Here is a 27,989-nt window from a genome sequence, read left to right as displayed (position 1 = left end):
ATTCCCAATATGAACAGCATACAAAGTTCAGCCCAAGTGATGTAATCGAGTTGGATGAAGCTTATCTTTAATAGAACAAAGCTTGGTAACAACATCACTCTAGTCCATCCATTCACTTGGAGATTCAGCAGAACAAATGACTCCTATTTCAATATTGAATGCAAGCATCGAAGATGTTTGTCATTTTCTCGTTTGACTTTCTCTTAAAGAAAAATGGGATCTATAATCTTAATCACTCGTTCTGGCAAAGCTATCACAACAAAGTTGTGAAGGTTGAAACCTTCTTTGAACATTTCATTGGTTGGCCTTTTCCTCGTAAACATTTCTAGCAAGAGGATGCCAAAGCTATACATATCACCTTTTGTTGACAACTCACTCCCATGTCATATTCTACAATTAACCCACCACAATTATATATAGCAATAATTGTAGAAGAGATACCTTGAAAAAAATAAAGATATGTGTAATACCCATAAAATTAACATGCGGTAGTATTATATTATATGATTTATGTCTCTAGAAAAAAAATTCTTTTCTTAAAATTATATTTTTCAGCCCATGTTTTGCCATAATTAAAAACTTGACCCAATAGAACTTTTATTTACAATAAAAATATTTTATTAACATGCCTTTTTAATATACCGGTAGTTTTACTTTCGATGATATTTTTCTGTCAAAAAAAAAATGGGGATTTGGGAGAAACCAACCCTCAAAAAGAAGAAGAGAGGAAGAAAAAGGGCAAATCGATTTTAAAAATCTCTAATTAAAGTAAGATTTTACTTAAAACTTTTAGAATTTTCATGCAAACTAGATATTTGTATATTTTCATCTCTACAAATATTTCGGTGACTTTCTAGTGATAATTCGACAAAATTGTAGGCATAAATGAATAGGTCCCTTCAAGACCTTTCTAATGTATATGTGGCATTTCATTTAGTTGAGTAATTAGTTTTTCAAGTTTATGATTTTTTGCATTTTTGATAATTACATACGCCTAACTTTGAGCCACCAGAACTCTCTACTTCAATGGCCGATTTGGTCAAATTTTGTGTGCTTTTGATAGTACGAAATGTGAGCTTTCTAGTGATATAATTGGTTTGTTTAGATGATTTATAAGCTAATAGAATCAAAGCCTCAAAGTAGGCTTCATGAATCTAAAACTCAAAAAATCTAGGCTGTTTATGGTAAATGGTCAAGTTTTGACCTTCAAAACTTAGGCTTCTGAAAATCATTTTTGCCGAAATAAGATTCTAGGTTGTATTATTATATCCCTCATTTAAATTTATGCCTCTTTTTGTCATTAGAAACTATAAGATGTTTGAGTTTTTGTGGCTCAAAGTAAGCCAAATGATCATAGAATGTGAAATTTTCATTTTTAATTATTTTAAAAAAAATTGTTTGCAGCCAATATTTGATTTACTTCATTATAAATTACATGAGTTTTAGTTATATTATTTTTAATGAATTTTTACATATTTTAATATATTTTTGTTATGTTAATTCCATATTATTAATATTGTTTAATGACTATTAAGTTATATTCATATTTACAACAACAAAAAATTACTATTAAATGTTAAAATTAAATATTTTAAAAAATCTATATTGCTACTAATTTTTTATGTTTTAATTATTAATTTCATTTTTATACTTAATTTTTGGCATTTTGTTATATTAAAAGAAAATATGTTTTCTATGCTAAAAAAAAATACTTTCAAATAGTTTGGAATTATCGAAAATGTTGCCACACAACCAATTTGCTTAGGATAACTCGATGAAAGTTTGCCTTATTAAATCTATGTAATTAGGATAAATTCTAATTTTTGAATATTACTTGAATTATTAGGATACTAAGAGAATTGAGTGATTTGCTGCTTAAGTTTTGATTTAGCGCATCAAGTATATGACTTGACGTCCCTTTGATTTTTATATCCCTAAAAAAATTAGTCTCAACATGTTTAGAGTTGAAATATATAATATATATTTTTTTTGTCCATTTGTTTTGTAAATCAGGTTAAGCATGTAAAATATATATATGATTTCCTTGTTATAAGTTTTGAATATGATTCGGTATTATTTTGATTTTTGAATATGATTTCATATCAATGTATATTTATATACTAATCTCTTATTGGAATATGAAAATTTGCTTTGGAGTAGTTATAGAAATGACTTTGTATGGATTATGTTTTTGAGAAGGTATATGAATATTGATTTTGTTTATATTAGGTAATCTAAAAATATATTTTGGTTGTCTCCTAGTATGACTATGTTCTAACCCTGCCAATGGGGGTTAATTATTGATTATGTTGATATGTATTTCGTGATATCTATATCGGTTTCGAATCGTACTATTGATTGAGAATAGTGATTTTTATTCATTGTGCCATCAATGATATACTTCTATCTCATTACAGTAAAGGGGTTTCTGTGGTCTTTGTTTCATCCCATTGCCCTAACGAGTTAATTATGATTGTTCAATTCAACTACCATGTTGCTTTTGATATATGTTTGTCTCATTGTACTACAGAGAAAATTCTGATTCTAACCTATGCCATAGGAATTAAGTGTGGTCATAGTATGCTACAGAAGACTGATAAAATTTATAATTTTATGATAGTTGATTCTATTCTATGACATGAGAATCTAGTTTTGAGAATATGTTTATGAATACAAGATTACTCAAAAATATTTTTGATTCATTTAGTTAATGTTTTGGTTAAAATATTTTGTAGCATGTTTAATCCAACTGAGGGGATGTCGATTGCTTACTAAATGGTTATACTCATTCTTTTCTTTAATATTTTTTTACAGGTTTTGATTTTGATTATGCTCGTGGGAATCTCAAGGAATGATGTCTGAAACTTTAGTTGATGTCCTTTCATATTTTGTTAAACACTTAGACGTACAAACTTTTATTATTAGTTGTTTATGACTTTAACTAGATATTTTAGGATTTATGAACTTTTAAATATTTCATTTTTCATGTTAAAAGATACTAAATGTTATGAACTTTTGATTTTCAGTCATGTTTATCTCATTTATATTTATAAGTCTTTATATGTTTTTGGCCTTGCATATCTATAGGATCATATCTTATAAGTGTACGATATCTGTTATGCCTCAGTTTAGGATGTGACAGATTTAGTGGTATAAGAGCCTAGGTTTTTTTATCTTAGTTTTGCACAAACAATAATTTTAATGGTTTAGCACATTTACGAATGATGAGTGTGGGGTAAAAAAATTAAGTTTGGGACATTTCTTCATTCTTACTTCTTTTGTTAGGATTGCTTTATTTTGGTTAATGAAAATGCATTTGTGTAATATTTTGCTATTATGATTAAATCAGCATGCCTCCTCATCATGATCGTGAACTTAATGTTACTGAAATCTCAGCTAATGCTAAGGCTAGTAGCTTTAAAAGTTCTCATCCAAACAGACACCATAGTTCACAAAGTCAAAACCAAAATTAGGGTGATACTATTACACCAAATGCTCAAAAAGGTGCTGATAATAATCGACTTTCTGCTAATCAGACTTTAAGATCACAAAGTGCTGTGGCAGGGTATGATGTAGGGTCTTGGGTTTGATTGATAAGGTTATCGATTTGGTAAGGGATCAATGGCAACACTAGCGACCAGTCTATATAGCGAAAAGCTTTAGTGAGTTGAGAAAGATAACATCACTTGTTTTTAAAGGTTCTACCAACCTTGATGATGCTGAGTTATGGATTGAAGAAATAGAGAAAGCTTTTGATGCTATGCATGCCTAGGAGCTCCTACTTGCTACAAGGTAGTGCCAATAATTGGTGGAAGGGTGTAGCTCACACTCATAAGGGATATTCTAAATTCTTTACTTAGAATAACTTTTAGGTTGCTTTTTATATGAAGTATTTTCCTTGATGTAAGCTACTACAATTGGAATGAGAATTTCTTAATCTGGTTTAGAGTAACATAACTATGGATGATTATAAGGCTGAGTTTGATCGATTGTCAAAGTTTGCTACTTCTCTTGTTGTTGATGATAAAAGTGGAGCTAGAAGATTTGAAAATGGCCTGAATGCCCATATTCGAAGAGGCATTGCTCCTTTACACTTGACTAGTTATAATGAAATGGTTGGTAGTGTGAAGTCCCTTAATTAGGTTTAGAGAGAGACTCAGGAGGTGAGAGAAGATTTTCTAAAGAAAAGGGGCAGAGATTCAGATTTTGATAGTATAAGGGCTTTTAGTGGTCCTTCTAAATTTCAAGCCATTAAAAGGTTTTGAGCTTTTTTTACCTCTACAGGTAAATTTCCTTTATGGGAAACTCAATCCTACCATGGCAAGATGTACCAACTAAGGCCTAAATGTTTAGTTTGCGAAAGTAGACATTGAGTTGCTAAGTGTAGGCATATTAACGGTGCATGCTTTAGATGTGGCCACCAAGGCCATTGTATTGTTAATTGCTCTTTGAATCCTTAAGAGTCACAATCAATATAAAAACTTTAAAACTTTTGATCCCTTGAACCGTCTGTAGTCTAGAAGATGCCTCTAAATCAAGTTGCTCAGACTGTACAAGCACTTTCTATTGGACCATTGAAAAAAGGGAGACCTTATGCTCAAGGTCATGCTTATGCCTTAACTCAATAGGATATGAAAGCATCAAACCCTATTGTCTCAGGTATTTTACTGGTTGCCTTGGTTTATGCTCATGTCTTAGTTGATACTAGTGCCTCGCATTCTATTATTTCATTTATTTTCGTGCAAAAGCTTACCATGTGTAGTGTGCCTTTAGAATATAATTTATGTGTAGACATTCTTGTTAGGGGTCAACTTTTATCTAATCGAATTTGTAAAATATGTTTAGTAAAAATTGAGGGTGGAGAATTATTTGCTAATCTACATGTTTTAGGCATGCATAATTTTAATGTGATCTTGGGAATGGATTGATTGTCTATTTATTATGCTAAGGTTGATTGTCGAGAAAAGCAGGTAGATTTTGAAATTTCTAAAGAACCACTTTTTAGTTTTCATGGTAGTGGTGATATGTTCCTTTACGAGTTATTTCTGCCTTACAAGCTAAACGATTAATCAAAAGTGATTGTAAGGGGTATCTAACAATTGTGATTGATACTAGAATAAAAGAGTTGGCATTAGAGAACATTCCTATTGTGAGGGAATTTTTAGATGTTTTTCCTTATGATCTTTTTGGATCGCATTGATTTGGTTTCGAGTACTGGTCCTATTTCCAAGACTTCTTATAGAATGGCTCTCGTTAAGTTGAAAAAGTTGAAAGAGCAATTACAAGGGCTTCTTGATAAGGGTTTCATTAGACCCAATGTGTCTTTGTGGAGAGCTCCAATGTTGTTTGTAAAGAAGAAATATAGTAGTATGAGGTTATGTATTGATTATCATGAGTTGAAATATATGATATATATTGTTTTGTCCATTTGTTTTGTAAATCGGGTTAAACATGCAAAATATATATATGATCTCCTTGTTATGAGTTTGGAATATGATTTGGTATTATTTTGATTTTCGAATATGATTTCATATCAATATATATTTATATGCCCATTGATTGTCAAAATATGAAAATTTGCTTTGGAGTAGTTATGGAAATTACTTTGTGTGGATTATGTTTTTGAGAAGGTATATGAATATCGATTTTGTCTATATTAAGTAATCTGAAAATATATTTTGGTTTTGTCTCCTAGTATGATTATGTTTTGACCTTGCCAGTGGGGATTAATTATTGGCCATGTCGACATGTATTTTGTGATATCAATATCAATTTTAAACTGTGCTACTGGTTGAAAATAGTGGTTTTTGTTCATCATGCCATTGAAGATATACTTCTATCCCCTTGCACCAAAATGGTTTCTATGGTCTTTGTTCTATCCCAATGCCTTAACGAGTTAATTATGATTGTTCTATGCATTTACTGGATTGCTTCTGATATACGTTTGTCCAATTACACTAAAGGAAAAATTTTGATTCTGAACTATACCACATGGGTTAAGTGCAATCGTAGTATATTACTGGAGACTAATAAAATTTATAATTTTATGATATTTGATTCTATTATGTGATATGAGAATATGCTTTTGAGAATATATTTGTGAATACAAGATTACTCAAAAATATTTTTGATTCATTTAATTAACGTTTTGGCCTAAATATTGTGTCATACTTAATCCAACTGAAGGGATGTCGGTTGCTTGCTGAGTGATTGTACTCATTCTTTTCTTTAATTTTTTTTTATAGGTTGTAATTTTGATTATGCTCATAGGAATCTCGGGGAGTGATGTCTGAAACTTTAGTTGCTATTATAGGACCTTTAGTATTTTGTTAGATGCTTAGAGGTACAAACTTTTATAAATAGTTGTTTATAACTATAACTAGATATTTCAAGATTTATGAATTTTTAAGTATTTCGTTTTCATGTTAAAAGATACTAAATGTTATGAACTTTTCATTTTTGGTCATGTTTGTCTCATTTATATTTATAAGTTTTATTATGTTTCTAGCCTTACATATCTATAGGATCACATCTTACAGGTTTGCAACATTTGTTATGCCTCAGTTTGGGTGTGACAATCTGCCTCTGACATCCATGCTTCAAATATGCTGAATTACATTCTAATTTGAAGTAATGTAGTCATTTTTCGTTAACTAAAAACTACTTCCAAATTATAAGTTTCGCTTTTGAATTATTTTATGCTAAAAGAAAAGTATTAAAAAGAAAGAAATCAATAAAATTTACTTAACTGTGGAAAATAACCAATAGTTCTTCTCAATCCAAGGGAGCTTAACTGAGTAGTCAAATACATAAGCCTATTTGTAGAAAGGATTTTCGCTACACCATAATCACTGATATGGCCAACCATTTCCTCATCAAGTAGAATATTGCTTGGCTTGAGGTCACAATGAATAATTGGTGTATTGCAATGATGGTGCAGATACTCTAGTGCATAAGCAACATCTACTGCCACATTTACTCTTTAGAAAAAATTCAGGTTTTTTATCATCTCATGTTCATTCATGCCAATAGATGGATGTAGCCAATCCTTCAAGCTTCCGTTTATCATGAACTCATAAATCATTGTGTTGATAGTCAACACCTAAAATTGCTTTTAATACCTTGACAAGATTCTGATGTCTAATGTTCTTTAAGGCCTCACATTTAGCTAAAAAGCTATTGAAAGCTCCATGGGTAAGAAGATTAAGCACCATTAATAGCAATAACTAGTCCACTCTCCTCAAGAATTCCTTTATATATAAAATCAAAGCTACTTGAACCAACCAAATTTTGCAAGGAGAATCTATTAATAGCCTTTAAGATGCTTGGGTATGATAATTGTAAGAGAGAATTTTTTACACAAGTTGCTTTTGATTTCTCTTTCTTCTTTTTGAATCACAAAATAAAAAGATATAAGAATACCAAAATCACTCCTAAAATTACAAAAGCAATCAGAACTTTTAATTTAAGAGAAGTGTTTGATATTTTGATGGATGTTTTCGAGTTACATTTGGACAAATGTAACTCGGGGATGCCACCACAAAGCTTACTTTTTCCCTCAATGAATGTTGCAGTTGCATTCTTAAAGACTCCTTCAGTAATACTAGCAAAAATATATATATATATTTTAACATTTTATAAGTGAAATGAGTTTTTAATAAAAGTTAAAAAGGTAAAAGACTTATCAATAAATAACCCGACTTTCAATAGGGTTAACTTGTACTGCTATTTTCAGTCGGTAATTGATCCAAAGAAAATAAAGGTTTATTTCTCCTTTCTTTCTCATACAGAACAGAGAAGTCGAAGGATTTCAAGTGAAAGGTAAGAACAAAATCTACAAAGAGAGTTGTCTTTTAGAGGTGAGTAAATAATTTCCTTATATTTTGGAGAAATAGTGTTGATTATTAAGTCTTGAGGTTTAACTTATAATTGAGAAACCATAAAATTTTAGGAAATCCATTATCTCTCTTCAAGATTGGTTTGGGCAAATTATTTAGACTTTAATCAAGGTCTAATAAAGTGTTGAGAAAGTTTAATAATATGATTTTATTGCTGTAAAAATAAGAAACAGAAATTTGATGGAATTAGAAAGGAAAACTTGTGTTTTTTATGAACCCTGGTGTTTACAGTGGTGGATTAAAATAATATTCTATATTAAGAAATATAATATTGCCATGATTATTATATACTATTGGAAAGCTTTCTGAATTTACTTTCCAATAAAATAAACAGAATCCAAGTTTTTTTATGAAGAGTAGTTTAATTTTTACTTAAGGATGTGCAAGCTGCCTAGTAACAGCAACAGGAAAGAATTATGAAACTCCTCTTAGATGTTATACCAGGAATTATAGACAAAGACATATATGTTTAGAAAACTTATTGAGTCTACTTTCTAACAAAACAAGCAGAATTGAATTTGGAGTTTACTATTAATAAAATGTGTAATTTTTATTAGAAGGTATACATACTATCTAACAATAGCATATGATGTGGATTGCAAAAATTATTCTAATTAATCTACAAAGAATCACAAGATGGACCATATATAGTTAGAAAGCTTATCAAGTCTAGTTTCTAACACAGTAAAAAGATCTTAATTCTGAGTTTGATATCTTAAGATATGGCTATTTTAATGAAAAGAACTTAGGTTATTAGTATTAATTAGTTGAGTTAACCCTTGTTTAACTTAATTGTTTTTTGTATAATTGATCTCAAAATGGGTTGATTAATTTCTGTTATCTTGAATAGGCCATTAAGTATTTTGGGAAAAAAACTAATTGGTGGAATCAAAAGGAGGTAACTAAAATCTCAACCATTTTGTTTATTTTTGAACCTATATATATATATATATGTATGTTTCTAAATGAGTAAATATTTTATTTCATTATTTTCAATATATGAAAATAGGAGCAAGCATATGATTATTTTGTGTTTTTGTTATGTAAATGATGGATCATGTTTATGAATGAAATGAGAAAATAATTTATGTTTAAGAAATGATTTTATGATAGCTACGTTTTTACATCCCTGGAAAGTGGGATCATCGATACCAAAACTAATTCTTTGACCATGGCTAATGGATTATGGTAGTTAACATTAGGCCCTAGCTAACGGGTTATAATAGTTAGCAATGATCATGAGGATAAAATTGTCTATACGGCCAATATCATGGGTTATAACAGTGACCATAGCTAATGAAGAACTAATTATTTATAATGATTTGTGATGATTTTTAATGATTGATCCATGATTTGGTTTGATTACAATATTTGAATTGTAGCATATTTTGCAATGGTTTATGAATTGATATGTTTTGACATTAATTTATGAATTTACAAAATGTTTGACAGAACAATGATCTTTGAAATGTTTTGACATTATGGTTTGACTAATGCTTTAAATGATCTATATGATATGTATGAAAACGATGCTTGATCTAGTAAGATGTGTGAGCCTATACTTACTGAGCTATGATTTGCTTATCCTTTTTATACTTTTTCTTTACAAATAAGTAAGTAATAAGTTTGCTTAGTTATGTGAGAAGCTAGAAGAACAGATTGGAAAGATTACTCAAATATTAGAGACATTGTTAGCTAGTAAGCTCTTATGAAATGGTTTAATATTTTTATTAGTTTGCATTTGAGAATATGAAGATTTCTTATTAGTTGAATTAAAGTTACAAATTTTCTTGAACAGATTATTTTTTTTGAAAAATTTTAGAATGATGAAGAAAGAAAGCTTCATATTACTTTGATTTTTTACTTTAAGATAATATGACCGTGTTATGTCTCAGTTTCGGGGCGTAACACCTTTAATTGGTATCATACCCTCAAAATCATTGAAAGATATATTTAAATACTATAATGACCCAAAGCTTGAAAGAAATTTCTGGGACTTCACCGAAAAGATTATTGTTAGATAAGTCTAATTCCATAAGACCTCTCAATGAACCTAAAGATGAAGGAATGGGCCCTTCGATCAAATTGCCAGTTAAGAACAACTTCTCCAATCTTACACAGCTACCAAGATTGTTTGGAATCAAACCAGATAACCTGTTTTGAGAAACAAACAAACTACCTAGATTTTTTAGATTTCCTACTTCAACAGGAAGCACACCAATTAAATAGTTGGATGATAAGTCTATAAAAATGGACAAAGATGAGAGTCCAATTACCTCAAGGGGTATTGATCCAGTAAGATTTTTATGAGAAAGACCCAACCCTTCCAAATTTTCACACTTACCAAGACTTGAAATAATGTTGCCTTAAAGATTGTTATAATTTAGATCAAGTTGAATTAACATTGTCAAATTTCCAATAGAAGAGGGAATAACCCTAAGAGAGAAAATAATTTCTATTATCATAAAATATCTTTAGCTTCTGAAGCCTCCCAACAGTAGGGGGAATGGAACTTGATAGCAGATTACGTGATACATCTAGTACCTCTAAGATGATGAGATTTCCAATCCCAGCTAGTATTCTTCCCTATATTTTGTTATCTTGTATTACTAAAGATGAAATAGTGATAGACAAATAACTAATGCACTCAGGTAATACCCCACTAAAATTATTTTAGCTTATCTTTATATATTCTGGTTTTGTAGTATTGGTTAAAGAACAAAGAAAGTTCAAGTCACTTGCTCCCCCATTTCCAAAATGATTGTTGTCTATGACAAATATTGATAGTTTATCCAACTTTTCAAATGAAGGCAAGTTTCCATTAAGTTGGTTTTGATGAAACTTCAAGAATGACGAGATTTGAGGCATTGGATGTTGAAACAAGGAATTGTCCCGTGATTTGGTTTTGCCCAACGAAAAAGAATTTAATATATGGCATAGTGATTCCTAGGTCAGAAGGAAGAGTACCTTGAGTTTTGTTTTCACCAATTTCAAAATCTGCTATCTTAGAAAGATTGGAAATTGAGACAGGAACAATTCCAGAAATTGCATTTACTGTTATAGAAATAAAAAAATGAAAGATTTGTCAATTGCCCATGAGATTCAGGTATAACACCATTTAGTCCATTCATAGCCAAAGCAAGTGTCTCCAGAGACGATAAGTTCCCCACGGAATGTGGGATACTCCTTATTAAACTGTTGTTGAAAAACTTAAAAATTTTAGTTTTGACAAGAAACCAAGCTTGGGTCATCAGAGATGATTTTGTTATTTTGTTATTTGTAAAGATTCACATTTAGTCTGTGAGATATTGTATGTTTTAACTTGAAGGTCTTACGGTTTTATCTTACCTACTTATATATTATACTCGTCAAGCCTGACACAAAAGCATATATAGATCCATCAAATCACATCAAATGTTAGGGAAGCCTAATATGAAGTATATAGAGATCACAATATCATACCAGATGTTAGGATTCTAGAGATAGCTTCCATCAAGCACTTTACTCTCACAGAATTCTAAAGGTGGCCCCACAGTGTAGCATATAACTCACACTATAGGCGTTTTGGTTTTTAGCGACTTTTTTTTTTACCGTTTAGTGGCATTTATTAATGCTACTATAAGGTTACGACATTTGTGAAAAAATGTACGCAGAGTGCCACCTATACATGTGTCGTGGTAAATAGCGGCATTTTTTAAAAAATGTCTCAATATTAGCAGTGTTTATATCTAAAATGCCATCATTTTAGCGGCATTTATATATTTGAGACGCTGCTAGACGTTTGAATATGAAAATGGCTCAATATTAGCGGCATTTGTATCTTTTAGTTGTTGCTATTTCAATGGCATTTTTATAAGAAAAACACCATTCCATTTGACGGCGTTTGTAATAGAAAATGTCACTACTTTAGAGGCGTTTGAATTTGAAAATGTCTCAATATTTGCAACATTTGTATCTTTTAAGCGCCGCTAATTTAGTGGCGTTGTTATGAGAAAAACATCATTGCTTTAGTGGTGTTTTTATAAAAAAATGCCACCTAACTAGCGACGTTCGTTGAAAAAAGCGCCGTTACTTATAGTAGTGTTTTATGCTACAAAGGCCACTAAATTATTCATTTAACGACATTGCCCAATGCAAACGTCACCATTATGTAAAAATATATTGTTTTAATTTCTTAAAATAAATTTTATTTTTAGTAAAGAGCTTAAATTTAGAAACTAAAATTAACATTAACTTCATTCACATTTAAATATACATCTAATTAATACAAAGTTTAATAATTAGTATAATAACATTCAAATTTTGTAAATACATTAGCCAAATAAAAAATTTAAATGTATGAAATGGATGACTACATACATTTTGCTGGCTGCCAATTGATGAAGAAAATTTTTCACTTTGGTCACTAGCATGCTCAACAACCTACTGAATAATACCATACAATTTTTAACACTTCATTGTATGCTTATTTTTTATTTAAAAATTTTAATATTTACTAAGTATAATACCTAAGTTGATAGAGCACCAAGATCATTTCCTAAAAATTATTGTTGCACAAAATTCATAAGATGATCTAATCGATCATGCAACTGCTAAAATTTTGCATGCTCTAGCTCTATTCTAGCACATTTTTCTTCAATTTTAGCACGCTCATGTTCTCTTTCTACCTCCATTTGATAAAAATGTTGTTGCATAGTTTGTAACTCCCCTCTTAATATTGAAATGTCTGGCAAAGATTGATTTGCTGAGAGTGTAAATTACGAAGAGTTATGTCCATAGTAGGCATATGATGTTGGAACCAATCCAAGGCCTCAAACCCATCCATGCCTTTCTTTTCCAACAACTTCTATGAATATCCGATTTTTCATTTCTTGTATGTTGAGAGAATCTTCAGATGCTACTTCAATTTCAGTAGCCATTTTTTCTTTCACTTTCTTTTGTGAATTTGTCATATACAACTGTCATGTTTAATGATTAATTGATTATATGTTAAAAAGAGTTAATATTTACTTTATGTTAAAATAGATGATACAAATTACCACAATTTCTTGTGTTTTGATATTCATGCAAGATCTATCTTTTTTTATGTGTGTTACGCGAAAAAGTTTCACACATCCAATTGTACTGATCATCTCATTCTTCTATACAAAAACATATGTTATTTAATAGGTACATATCAACCGCAACTTATTTATGCATATCAATCTTGTCAATCAAGTATTAAAATTTTGAATAATTTTAATCTCTTTTATTTATATTTTGGCCTTGTAACAACATAATAGTCTTAAACATACACAAAGAATAAAAGCATTTTGGGCTTTCACACATATCGATCATGGAAACCAAATTCAATTATTTTTTCTCGGTTTAATATAAAAGATTAAAGCCATTCAATATGTTGAAAGGCATCCAAAATTTATTTGTACATTTGCCTTTTATATGCAAAAATATTTCCAAACAGACATAACTGATAACTTTTTCTCCAATATCAACCATAGAAACCAAGTTCAATCAATCGGACAAGCTTAATATCAAGTATTGAAGCTATCAAAATTGTTAAAATATAACAATAACAACAACCAGATAATAAAGGCATAAATATACGTAAACAGTAACTTTTCATATATATCATCTGTGTAACTAAGTTCAAAACTTTCGATAAGTTTAATATCATGTATTGAAACAATCAAATCTATTAAAACAAAATAATAAATATTAATTTTCATATTTACCTTTTAACGGTAAAAAAAAAGTTCATTCATTGGAATAAGTTAATTATCATAAACTTACGATTTCTTTTTGCTTTCTTGCAAAACTTTTTGATCCATTTGTGTGGCTGTATTTCTATTGCTTTCTGCTACTAATCTCAATTTGTTCTCTTCCCTGTCATAAAAAATAATTGCGTATATGACATAAATACAAATATTACCAACTGAAACCATCAAACACTTTCATCATTTCATTCTATTATACAAAGTTATAAACTAGTACCTTTCTTTTTCTTTAGAACTAAAATCTAACCAGTTGTTCATATTGCCACCTAATTACATTACGGGGTAGATTTTGCATCATCGCCTCTACAGTAGTATTTCGATCAAAATACTTATTCTTCAAACTATGCTTATAATCTTTCCATTTCTTTCCTAATGACTTAAGCACAAATGAAGTTGGTATTTCAAGTACAAATCTTAATTGTAATAATACAATAAGAAAAAGTTTGAATAAGTAAATAAAATGTAAAATAAAAAAATTTGAATATATCTAATTAATTATACTAATACCTCAATAAAATTTAACGCATCGACCTTAACTTCTTCTGGAATATTATGCCATGTTTTATAATGAATAGGCTATTTCATTCCATTATGGGCTAGCATGCCTAGAAATCCAATCAATAGTTAAGCCTCTTCACCAATTTGTTGCCTATCAAAGTTTGCATACACTATAATACACTCATTAGGAGGTAGTGCAAACAATTCCTTCAAAGTTGTCCGGCCTTTGGTCCTCTATTGACCATTGTTATCAATTGCAACAAATATAAAATATATTTGTAAAATCATAATACTTTTATCATTATACCCGAATTCTAAAATTGGAGTATATCATACTTGTATTCAAATTTAAAGTATAATTAATTGATGGGGTACTATCTAAACCTGGACCTCTCGTATTGCCAGATCCAATATCAGTTGAAGGGTTAGAAGTAACAGAGTTAGATCCGACAGTACGTTTATTTGCCTTTAAAGGATTTAGTCCATAGCTAATATCTACAGGTGCCACAGACAGTTTTAAACTAATATTTCTGATATGTTTTCCTTTAAACCTATTTCTCTGCATTGTAACTTACTTACATCATAAAAGTGAATATAGAAAAAATGTTAGTTCAAAAGATATATAAAGACATTTTCAATTTAAGAAATCAAAACGTACGATATATAAAAAGCATATCTATTTAATTAAATCAAAATATAATGTATGATTTAGAAGACAATAATTATACAATAGTGAATGTGACATTATTTACATATTATTATTTACTACATTATATCTTAAATACTCGAATTACAAATTATAGGTCACGGAATCATGTTCGTAAATATCTTCAGTAACATCTTTATGGACCCACTGAGCATAGGTACTGGAGATATTCTCATCCAAGTTTTATTCAGCAAAAGGATAACAATCAATTCCATGTTTAACATCATCTTTGGTATCTAACCCCATATCAAATAAGTCTCTAGGTGTGTCTCAAATAATAACAAACCAACCTAATTCTTTTGGATCTTCAGAGTAAAATACTTGTTTGACTTGAAATGAAAATAAATAAGGCTCATCGATGAGTTGTTGTCTAGTGTAAATTAATCAAGAAAAATTCACAAGTATAAATCTGTACTGATCTTTCTTGAGACCCTTTGCACTATCCACATCAGTCCAATCACACTGTAATAAGACAACTTTTCACTTGCCATAATAATCTAACTCAATGATGTTATTAATCATGCCATAATAGTCAACATTTCCTTCTAAAGGGTTTGTGTCCCTAGCACTAGCATAGCTAGTAATTGATGAAGTTACAACAACTTTTGAATTTTGTGTACTTCTAAATCTCTCACAGGATTTTGTATGAAATCTAAATCCATTGATGATGAAACCTTTGTTTTGTTTCACAATCTGATTCAGACCTTGTGAAAGACACTTCACCTTTTCACTAACAAGCCTTCCACTCCAAACCTATAAATGTGGAATAAATATATATATGTTATTAATGTTATTTTACCTTAGGCATCTATGTAGATAAAAAATATTAGGAAGTATGAAATTACTTATAGTTGCTCTTAACCATTCATGAAAGTTTTCAGTGAACAACTTATTAAACTCTCAAGGTTTGGATCATCTATAATGTGTAGGATCTCTCAAATTATTTCTATACTCACTATAAAGTATCATGATAAAGTATTAATAATAAAAAAAAACACAATAAATTATGCCTAATGTAATGAATAATTTTCTTGCTAAACAACTTAGTGTGAAATGATTCAATTGAGTCATGATGAAAAAGAACATATCGATGTACTTATGCCCAAGATTTATCATCTAACTCCACCAATTCAGCTTTGCCTGTAGATTGTCCAAAACTTTGAAAAAGATAATTGTAGGCTGCGTCTGTATGCTGCATACCAATATTTCTTGAAAGTCTATTAAATCTCATTTCAATATCTTCCAAATAATAAGAACAAAATGTCATACACTCTTTTGCTAAATATCATTCTACAATAAAACCTTCCAAATAGTGTTTGTTACGACAATAAGACTTTAACCTCCTTAAAAACTTATAGCATAAAACATTAGTCATATATTATTTTAAGTATATTGGCTTGATAATCAATAAAAACGTAATCAATCTATTAACAAATAATACCTTTCAATAGGATACATCCATCGATAACAAACCAGTCTACTAACCTTTACTTCATATGGACGGTGGATAATTAGATGCATCATAATAGTGAAGAAGTTTGGAGGGAAGATCTTTTCTAAATGGCATAAAGTAATCGCGGCTCGATCTTGAACTTTGTCAAGCTTTTCCATATTTATACATTTTTGACATAGAGATTTAAATATGTTACTCAATTTAATTACCATAAAAGTCACTTGCTTTGACATTGATGAACGTAAAGCAATTAAAATTTAGTTTTGCATCAAGATGTGATAATCATGTGACTTCAATGAAGAAAGTTTTCACTTCTTCATATTCACACATCTTGATACATTTGACGCATAGCCATTTGAAACTTTGACAATTTTTTAAAACCTTGTAAAACACATCTTTTTTAGCTTTAGAAATCTCAAAACAAGTAGCAGTCAATCAATATTGCCATTAAGAAGTAATATCGAATGAAAGTCTGGGTGAATCCTAACATCAACTAGGTCAAGCTAACTCTTTAAGTCATCATTGGATCTTTTATTCACATTGAGAATTGTCTCGATAAAATTTTCACAAATATTTTTCTCTATGTGCATCAAATCAAGGTTATGGCGTAATAAATTATATTTCTAATAAAGCAACTTAAAAAAATATACTTTTTTTTTCACAACTCAAACTCATTGGGATCATCTACTTCATCGTCCTCTTCATCACTTTGAACATTAAGATCACCAACTTGTGTATGACTATCACCAACTTGCTTAATATGAGGCCAAATACCTTCAAACATGTCCCTCACTCTTTTTTTTTTATGGAGTCATTTTTTCATTTGTGAAATTGATATCTTTTAACTTTGACAAGATAGTAGACCTACTAATGGGTAAAGGCGATCTCCTCAACTCTTTAGTTTCATCAAAAAGATATTTTTAAATCTAAATTGATGATTATCATCTAACCATCAATGATATCCCATATAATAGAACTTCATAACATTACGTAATCACGTCAAACATGTCTATGCAGCACAACATAGATAAGCATAATGACCTTTTGTACTCCAATCAGATAAATTCACATAAGTAGAAAAATCGTTGATAGTCTATAACAAAGCAGCATGCATATTGAAGTTCTCTACTTTTGATGCATCATAGGTCTTAACTCCTTCCCATAATTGCTTTAACTCTTTAATAAAAGGTTGTAAATAGATGTCTATATTATTACTCAGACCTTTTTCCTCAGGAATTATCATAGATAATATAAATGACTATTGCTTCATAGCAATCTATGGTGACAAATTGTAAAGAATCAATACAATTAGCCAAGTACTATAAGAAGTACTCATCATTTGAAATAGGTTGAATCCATCATATGCCAGTCCAAGCATAAAATTTTGAGGATCAGATATAAAGTTTGAAAACCTAAAATGAAATGACTTCCATGTTAAAAAATCTACAGGATAACTCAACAATCCATCATCCGTCCGCTTCTCATGATTCCACCTCATTGAATCTATAGTTTTGGAAAACATGTAGAGTGGTTGAAGTCTTGGTATTAATGGTATTAATGAAAAATAGCATAAAACCTTAACAGGCTTCCTTTTTACACATACCTCATCACCATCATCATTCAACTTTTCATCAAGATTTTTGTCAACCCAACGAGAAATACCATACAAATGATAAGATTCTTGATTTTTTTATCCCCCCAATATAACATGCAATCATTGGGACAACTATGAATTTTCTCATATCCGAGACCTAAATCCTTGATCATCTTCTTTAATTCCTTACAAGATTTAGGGATTTTTGTAAAAAAAAAACATTTCTTTTATAAACTGTAATAATAAAGTCATAGAGCTTTTTGTCCATCTACATAAACATTTCAAATGAAAAAGACAAACACAGAAAGACAACCTTGAATGCTTTGATCCCTCAAAAAGTTCTTCATTCATCTCCTTAAGCAACCTATAAAACTTTGATGCTTCTCCTCTAGGTTGTTGGTCACATACACCTATCCCAAGCTCACCAAATTCATGCATTTCAACATTGGACTGATTAAATCTTTCATTTTGGGGAGAAAGATTATGAAAATTTTGGTTATGAATGTTAAAAGCATCTCGCAACATGCCTTCAATGTTATCTGCTATAAAGGGATCATGTTAGTGATGAAGAGCTTTTGATATTGAAAAAATTGTAATGGAAGACCTTGATGGTATAGACTTTCTATGAAAGTACTAATTAACATATCCCGATAGAAATCCAATACAAATTAAATGTTCATAAACAACTTGATGCATTTGCCACTTGATATTAACACATTTCACACATGGGCATAATATCATATTATCTTCACTTGTAATCTCAAATGCAAAATTAAAAAAATTTTCCACCCTATCTCTATACTCTTGACTTAATCTTAACTTTTGCATCCAACTCTTACCCATTTATTAGTTACTACATTATCAGACCAAATAATATGAAAATGAACATGTACAATTACGTAGTTTACTATGTTTTAAACAAAAGATAATAACAAGACCAATACTTACACAAAATGAGAACTTCTTTTTATGAAGTAATTTATCAGCTACCAAATATTATGATTGTTAAAACTCTACTGCTAATGTAAACAATACCCAAGAGTATTTGTAGTTGAGGTTGACATAAGGTGAAATAAGGTGGGTTTTGTAGAAAATTTTTTTTACCAAAAAAAAAATCGTAAATTGCAAAAGCTGACGGAATAGTTGAATGAAGTAAAAGCTAAAGTTAATAAGTTATGAATAGTTGAAATAAGGATCTAAAAGACAATGCTTGAATACTAAAAGCGGAAGGAAGGGAAAGTAAATTGTACTTGATCTGGAAAGAGAAATAGTATAATAATGAAGATGAAGCTTGAAGTTGGTGATTGGATGTGCTAAGTTTGGAAAGATTTTTGTTGGACAGGATTATAGAAGGCATTTACTAACAAAAAATGCCAACAATAATTTCCTTCTAAATATTTTTTGAATATAATAAAAGCACTTTGAACATATCGTCACATAAATTTTAACACGGTTATTGAAGGCGTATATCCAAAAAAGATGCCTTTAATAATTCCTATCACAGTTTGTATATAATTGTGAAGGCGGTTGCAGAAAACAACACCTTTAATAATTTTCCTAAAAAACTTTTTTTGGATTATTAAAGGCGTCTTTTATTATGACACGCCTTTAATATACTACGATGGTTATAGAAGGCGTTTATTCGAAAAGGCACATTCAATATACCTTTAAACTTAGTAATCCATTACTGAAGGTATTTATTAATAACAGACGCCTTCAAAATTTTTTCACTAAAAATTTTGAGAATTATTAAAGGCTTCTTCTACTATAAAATACCATTTATAAATCATCACACAAATTCTAACACTATTATTGAAGGTGTATATCCAAGAAAGACACCTTTAATAATTTTTATCATAGTTTGTAGATAATTACCGAATGCGATTGCAGGTAACAAAGCCTTCAATAATTTTTTTTTTTAAAATTTTTGAATTATTAAAGGCGTCTTTTATTATGACTCATCTTCAATATACCATGATTGTAATGGAAGGCGTTTATTAAAAAGACACCTTCAATATACCTTTAAACTTAGTAATCCATTACTAAAGGCATTTGTTAATAACAGACGCTTTCAAAATTTTTTCACTAAAAATTTTAAAAATTATTAAAGGCATCTTCTACTGTAAAATACCTTTTATATACTGTCACACAAATTCTAATAGTGTTATTGAAGGTGTATATCCAAGAAAGATACTTTTAATAATTCCTATCACAGTTTTTAGATAATTACTGAAGGCGATTGTAGGTAACAACACCTTCAATAATTTCTCTAAAAAGTTTTTTTCAGATTGTTAAAAGTGTCTTTTATTATGACACACCTTCAATATACCACGATGGTAATGGAAGGCGTTTATTAAAAAAGATGTTTTCAATATACCTTTAAACTTCGTAATCCATTACTGAAGGTGTTTGTTAATAACAGACGCCTTCAAAATTTTTTCACTAAAAATTTTAAGAATTATTAAAAGCGTCTTCTACTGTAAAATGCCTGTTATATACCATCACACAAATTCTAACACTATTATTGAAAGCCTATATCTAAGAAAGATGCCTTTAATAATTCTTATCATAGTTTATAGATAATTACTAAAGGCATTTGCAGATAACAACGCTTTTAATAATTTCTCTAAAAAATTTTTTTCGGATTATTAAAAGCGTCTTTTATTATGAAACACCTTCAAAATACTACAATGGTAATGGAAGACGTTTATTAAAAAAGGTGCCTTCAATATACCTTTAAACTTAGTAATCTATTACTAAAAACGTTTGTTAATAACAGACGCCTTCAAAATTTTTCCACTAAATATTTTAAGAATTATTAAAGGCGTCTTTTATTATAAAATACCTTCTATATACTGCCACACAAATTCTAACACTGTTATTGAAGGTGTATATCCAAGAAAGATGCCTTTAATAATTCCTATCAAAGTTTGTATATAATTATTAAAGGTGATTGCAGATAACAATGCCTTCAATAATTTTCCAAAAAAATTTTTTAAATTATTAAAGATGTCTTTTATTATAAAACACCTTTAATAATTTATTATAAACTTTGGAAATCCATGATTATTGAAGGTAATTTTTTACTGAAAACACCTTTTATAATTATTAAGAAATAGAAAAGGTGTTTTTTTTTTATAAAATATGCCTTTAATAAGTTGGTTGGACAATTTTAAAGACTTATAATTAAAGGCACCTTTTTTTTTTTTTGTAAAAACCACCTTCAATAATCTCCAATAAAATTTTTAGGTGATTAGCGAAGGCGTTGTTCCATGGAAATGCCTTTAATAATTAATTTTATATTAATTTCCTTGCCTTGAACATAAGAATTTGCAGAGGATTGGTACACAAAATGATTAAAAGCTACATTATTCAACCAAACAAATCAAACCCTTAAACACATTTCTAGCAGATCATTACTTTTTTTCTCCCATTTATCGTCATCGACCTTCAACAAATCACCGCTACGAACCTTTGTTTTAACCAGTAAGTCTTTTTTTTTAGTTAACTGTATTATTTACAATATTCAATAGAGAATTTTTGTTTTTTCTATTTCTTAATATTGACATATACGTTTATATATTTTCGTTAACATCACCATCAACATAGTCGTCCAAGATTCTATTCATATTGCAAGTATGCTATTTCTATGTAGTATGCATTAAATATTATGGTTTGCTAAACCTTGTTGATTGATATTGTATTACCGAATGGTATTGTATGATATTGGGGGTCTGAATAATATTTCATGCTGAATGGTTTGCTAAACCTTGTTGTCTGATATTATTTTACTGAATGGGTTTGAATGAAATTAGAGGGCTGAATGGTGTTTCTAAGTGATTTGCTGAAGGGTGTGTTGAGTACATTGCTGAATGGTGTGCTAAATGCTATTTTTGTACATAGTATGGTATTGGTTGTATTAAATTAAGTATAATGATCAATTTAGAGGGTCATATTGTGTAATTTGTATAATTATGATCATATTACAGGTAATATGAACTCCGAACAACATTATTCTTCTTCTAATGAACATGCAAAAGACAAAAGTGTAGGCCAAAAAAGAAAGGGAAGGGGCCCAAACAAACTAATTAAAATGACTAACATAAAAATTCATGTTGACTTTAATTAAAGTGGGCAGCCTATGTCGGAAAGAACTGCTAAGATGGCTACTCATATTGGAGCCATCGTCCGTCAGAGGATTTCAATTACGTACATCGATTGGTGATGAATTTTTTATGATCTAAAGGATGAGATATGCCAGTCTGTTACCGTATGTTTATTCAACTATTTCGTAAAATTTATTATATGACCATTTAATTGAAATTCAATGTGTTGATACTATTTGTGTTAACTTATTTAGGAATGGTTCAACATCCCAATTGAGTGTAAAAAGATTGTGTTATAATCTGCTGGGAAAGCTTTCAGAGACTTTAAAAGTAGATTGACGACCTAATATATTTTATCGCTAGTTGGTGAATGTGATATTTTGGATGTTCCACCTATGGCCTATGCAGATGTTATAAGTGTTGAAGATTAGATAAATTTTGTTTACTATCGACTTTCAGAAGATTTCTTGATATGCAAACCCATTACTAAATTAGTCCAAGTTTATAAGTCTTTATGCAATATAACCTTTCATCTTCATATGTGATTGACGTAATTTCTTAATTTTATAAAAAATCAAAGAACAACATCAGGACATTCAGGACAAACAGCAATATCACTATCGGACAGCAAGAAAAGGATATACAAATGTAAAGTATGAGCTTGTATGTATTCGCATACTTGTTTTATACTCATTAATGAATATTTATGAACATTTATTTCATACATTTTGATTCTTTTATTATGGTAATTTAATAGGAATCAGTGAGCTCAAACACAAAACTTTCTAAATGAGATGTTTGGAAATAAAAATATCTATGGAAAGATGAATCCTTCGTAGATGAAGCAATTGAGGAAATGGAAAAAAAGATTGTATGTATAACTACTTTTTTTATATAATGTATGATTGGCATTGTGATTGTATGCATGGGTGTATACTAGCTTGTGTAGATTTGTTCTAAGAGCTCAACTTATTATTGTCTTTTAGGATGATTATGTTGCCAAAGTAAAATCTGATGAACTGGTAACCCAGTATGGTAAAGATCCTTTATCTTTAGCATTAGGTGCTAAAGAAAGGCCTGGTCGAGTTCGTGGGGTTGGTAAATTTGTCTTGCCATCAACGTATTTTGGAAAGTAACCAAAAACCCCACAAATGAGAAATGCACAATATGAAGCAATAATTGAACAACAACAGCAACAAATTAATGACCAGGAGCAATACCTTAATGACCAACAATAAAAACTTGTTGCTTTGGAGTCCATGTTAGTAGCAATGCAGCAGGTTATGCCAGTACCTCGACCTGATAGCATGTCCCCGTACGAGAAGCTTCCGTTACAAGTAAAGAAGCCATATCATCATTCGCTACTACCCAATAAGTATGATATTGTTTATAATTTGAATATTAATTTGTTTATTATATTGATTGATTTGGTTTTAATACTTATATTTCATTAAATACTGTAGGAGGATGTTCAGACTCAAAATCAAATAAGCTTCCATGGATGAGTTAACAAAATATTCACTGGAGAATTGTACTGGCGAAAACTTTATATCCATTGAGTCTGAGGAAGACTTATTTCATAAACAATCATTTTCTTTCATTGGTATGGATGAGGTGAAAGAATTTTATGAAAAGGATGAATTATCAGCTACTGAAATCGTTGCTTATATGAGGTTAGCTTATAAATACAAATATACACATTCAATATGTAGTAAGTTAGTACTATGGTGTAATACTAACCAACAGTGTTGATTGTTATCGTGTAGCTTCCTATATAAAAAGCTGAAAGGGAGATAGTTGGCAAACAGATTTAGATTAATTGACCCCAACTTCATTAGTGAGTAGAGTGGCACAGTCGTGTATCGTGCTAATTATGCGATCCTATGCATGAAAAGATTGGCTGATTATTATTTGCTCCTGTATAATGTGCAGTAAGCTATATTCTAACCTTAATTACTCCAACTTGCTCTATTCTATGATCTGATGTGTATTCTGAGTATATCATTGTTATTATTTTGCAATCATCATTAGGTGCTTATTGTGATTGACACCGAATCCTTAACGCCATACTTTCTTAATTCAGTTAATCCAATGGCGATGTTTAACCCCGATATTCAAACTTTTATAAAGAGGTATTACAGTACTTTATTATATTATATATGTTCTATTTATTCATAAGAAATTTTATTTATGTTCCCACTAATTTTTTTCTTTTCAATTTAGGGTAATATTTGCATTCAATAAGAAGACAAAAAAATCAAAATGGGTGTTATTACCGGTAAATGTCAAATTTATTCTTTTAATGTTAAATTTGTTTAGACAAATAAATCACTCAATTTAATTTTTAGGTACCTCATCAACCTAGTAATACTAAATATGGATATTATGTCCTTCGTTTTATGTGGGAGATAATGTTACATGATTTTATGATCACACCATTCAAGGTTAGTATAAATTTCATAAACTTGTTATATATTCAAAAAAATAAAATGGTACATTATGTTCTCATTTTTTGACATTTACTTTTGATATTTTTTTTTAGTGGGGGGGTAAAGAAAGCTTCACGGAAGAAGAATTGGATGAAGTTCATAAAGAATGGTGTGATTATGTATTGTCATTTATCAATATTGATAAACCTTCAGGTTAGACATTGTTGGTTGAATGTAAATATATATAGAACAAATTGTTATAATGTTTTTAACATGCCATGTTAAATGGAAACTTTAAGTTTGTACATTGGGAGTATTAGTTTAATATTATTGTTATACTTAATATGAATACACTATGTGTACTTAATAAATTACTGAGTACGATTATTTTAGAAAAGCATATTAATATGGCAATGTTATCAGTTTTAATTTCGGATGTGTGGTCAATTTTTTGAAATACAACAATGTTCATTATGCAAATTCCAAAACGTAATTTATAGTATCAGATATATAAACCAAATATTTTCTAGGCATAAATATATAACTGACAGCAAACGTTTTTCTAGACATAAACTTACAACTAACTTCACATATAAAGTATCAATTATGTTTTTTTGATGCGATTAATGAAGGCGTTTTTAGTAAGAAAACGTCTTCAATCACTCCTAACAGAAAAACATTGAAGGCGTTTTTTACCAAAATCGCCTTCAATAATCCCCCTAGAAAATTATTGTTTGGAATATTAAAGGTATTTTGGGTAAAAAACACCTTCAATAATACCAACTGAAAATTAATCGAATGGATTATGAAGGGCATTTTCCTACGGGTAATGACTTCAATAATCCCTAACAAAATGTTTATGAAGGGGTTTTTGGATATAGCCACCTTCAATAATTCGATCATTAAAATTTATTGTTGGGAATATTAAAGGTGTTTCAAGCCAAAAATGCCTTCGACCATCCCATCTAAGTTTTGTCTATAGAATATTGAAGGCGTTTCTTACAAAATCGCCTTTAAAAATAAAAAAAAAAGTTTATTGATGGGATTATAGAATGCGAGTTCAACCAAAAACGCCTTCAAGAATCGACTTCATATTTTTTCTATCAATTATTAAGGGCATCTCTCCACAAAAAATACCTTAAGTATTCTATGAAACATTTTTTAAAGCAATTGGTGAAAGCGTTTTTATCAAGAAAACATCTAAAATAATCAATAACAAATAATCTGTGCCTAAACCCAAAAAAAGGCTAAAGGACAAATCGAACCAACAACCTTGTGGTAAATATCCATACGATTTAAACAATTTGATAAGCTTAATATTGAATGTATTTATGAAGAAAATAAATTCAATAAGCCTAGGAAAATTTTTGGTCCAAATATTAAAGGCGTTTCTTGTAGACAACGCCTTCATTAATCTTATACAATTTTTTATGATGTGATTATTGAAGGTGTTTTCTGTCAAAAATACACCATAACTATGCACCAAAATTTTTAATAAAAAATATTCAAGGCGTTTTAGTTAAGAAACGCTTCTAATATCAAGTCTTGGGTGGCGTTCATAAGTAACAACGCTGTTATTTGAATATTTAGTGACGTTAGGATAATAAACGCCTAAAGTTTTATAAAAACACGGAAGCTAACGACGTTAGTAAGTGAAAGGCTGCTATAAAACTGCCGCTACAAAATTGCCGCTAATACACCATTTTGCAGTAGTCTCACATCCAACTGAAGACGTATCTAATATCATTTGTGGAGACTCACACCCAACCTGCGAGATAGTATCCATTTTGATCCGAAAGTCTCATAGTTTTATCCTACAAAAAGTGTCTCACAGATTTTGAGTTTAAGCTTCTATTTATATATTATAGTAGATACTCAAAATATCCCGATGAGAGATTAAGGCATTACAAAGCAAACTCGGTATTTCTCCGGTTAGCTGGTTGCCTAACATATGAACAATTGTAAGCGTAGAAGAACCAGATAAATTGGAAGGAAGTTCACCATTGATGGAGTTATTGGAGAATTCTAATATTTCCAATCTTCTTAAACGTCCAATTTCTTGAGGAATTTCGTTGTTGAAGCAGTTGCCTGCAATATTCAACACTCTGAGAAAACTCAAATTTCCAATGTAAGGCGATACAGACCCCGCTAGTTTCTGTAATTGCAATTCCAGTTTGGTTACTCTATAATGTCTGCGACCGCATGTAACACCATATCATTGGTGGAAGTGGAGGGAACTATTCCAGGAATGCATACTCCTCAGCTGATCACCAGTTGGCTTTAAACTCGGGTAAAGTTTGCTGATCTGTGTCATTTCTACCAACTATAGAGGTTGCTAAACCGAGCAAATTAAGGCCCTGCAGTTTGAAGTATGAGAGAAGAATTATACTTCAACATAAACAAGGGAAAAAGAGCTGGACACTTTTGAAATGCTTGATCGATAGCTCCATCAACCCGAACCAATATTGTAATTGATGAGATTGGCTTGTATTTGAGAGTGCTTGGTTTTTCAACAAGAACTAGAGTGCAATATGTGAGAAGTTTTGGAGTCTGATTTTGTCCTGCAGTATCTGCCGACAATTGGTTCAAATTTTCTGACTTTGAAAGTCAAGTGGCTAGAAGCTGCTGCCGGCCCCTCCTTTAGTTGGAAGCATGTACTTGGGGTTGGGCATAAGTGAGCCATACTTACTATAATTTTTTTCATTTTTATTTTGGATTCATGTTTTTGGTTTCTTCTTTTCATTTTATATAGAGTTTAGGGTTTATTTACAAATATATCACAATCATTGAAATATTAAATATATTAATAAACATATATTAATATTAATTCTTGATCATTGTAATAGTAGTAGTAATATTTTAATTCTTAATGGCAAGTGTCAATATCGCAAATAATACGGTATTATTATCTTAAGGTAATTAAAACAAAATAACAATGCCCTATTTTCTAATTTTCACCACAAATAATTACACTTAAAACTAAAAGGCAGCAATCCTCCATAAAATGGCTTACTGGTAAGCATATGTGATGCGTCCAGGGAACATTGATAACTCCATTTCCTAGAGTAACGGACTGCATAAACTCAGGTTATGACAGCAGCAACGTGAACAGGAGCTTTACTCCACTTCAATATCATGTTTAAGTAAAAGAACTCCTGAATATAAATGTCAGGCTTCTGAATTTGGAAATTGTCTTTTGTTACTGCCCCTATATTGGTAAAAAAACAGCATTCCATCATTTGAACAAGTTGGCCACATTCTATCACCCTAAACCAGCTACTTGAATCAACAACATACTCCGGACAAAGAAGCATATCAGAGGTTCATTCTGCTTCTGTTCCCAAGCCATTGTGGATATCAGAAGAATCCACAGGCAATCTCATCTGATGTTTCTGAAAACATGACTACATATTCTATATGGTGTTAAGCTCAATGGTCCTCGCGTGTAAGACACTGACTCAATTAGCAACAGAGGAATTTGAAACTTGATTGCTTTTGCAATTCTATCGATTACCTGATGTAAATGCTGCG

At 30.1% G+C, this 27,989-nt stretch overlaps 1 pseudogene; it reads right to left on the bottom strand.

Annotated features, from left to right (window-relative positions):
• Nucleotides 1–27: 27 nt before the first annotated feature.
• Nucleotides 28–27,515, bottom strand: LOC111297559 (uncharacterized; annotated as a pseudogene).
• Between the last annotated feature and the right edge of the window lie 474 nt (nt 27,516–27,989).

Source organism: Durio zibethinus, chromosome 12 (genome assembly GCF_047325235.1).
Source record: "Durio zibethinus cultivar Kanyao isolate XHJ-2024 chromosome 12, ASM4732523v1, whole genome shotgun sequence".
NCBI classification, from domain to species: Eukaryota; Viridiplantae; Streptophyta; class Magnoliopsida; order Malvales; family Malvaceae; genus Durio; species Durio zibethinus.
This window is presented reverse-complemented; position numbering and strand designations above follow the sequence as displayed.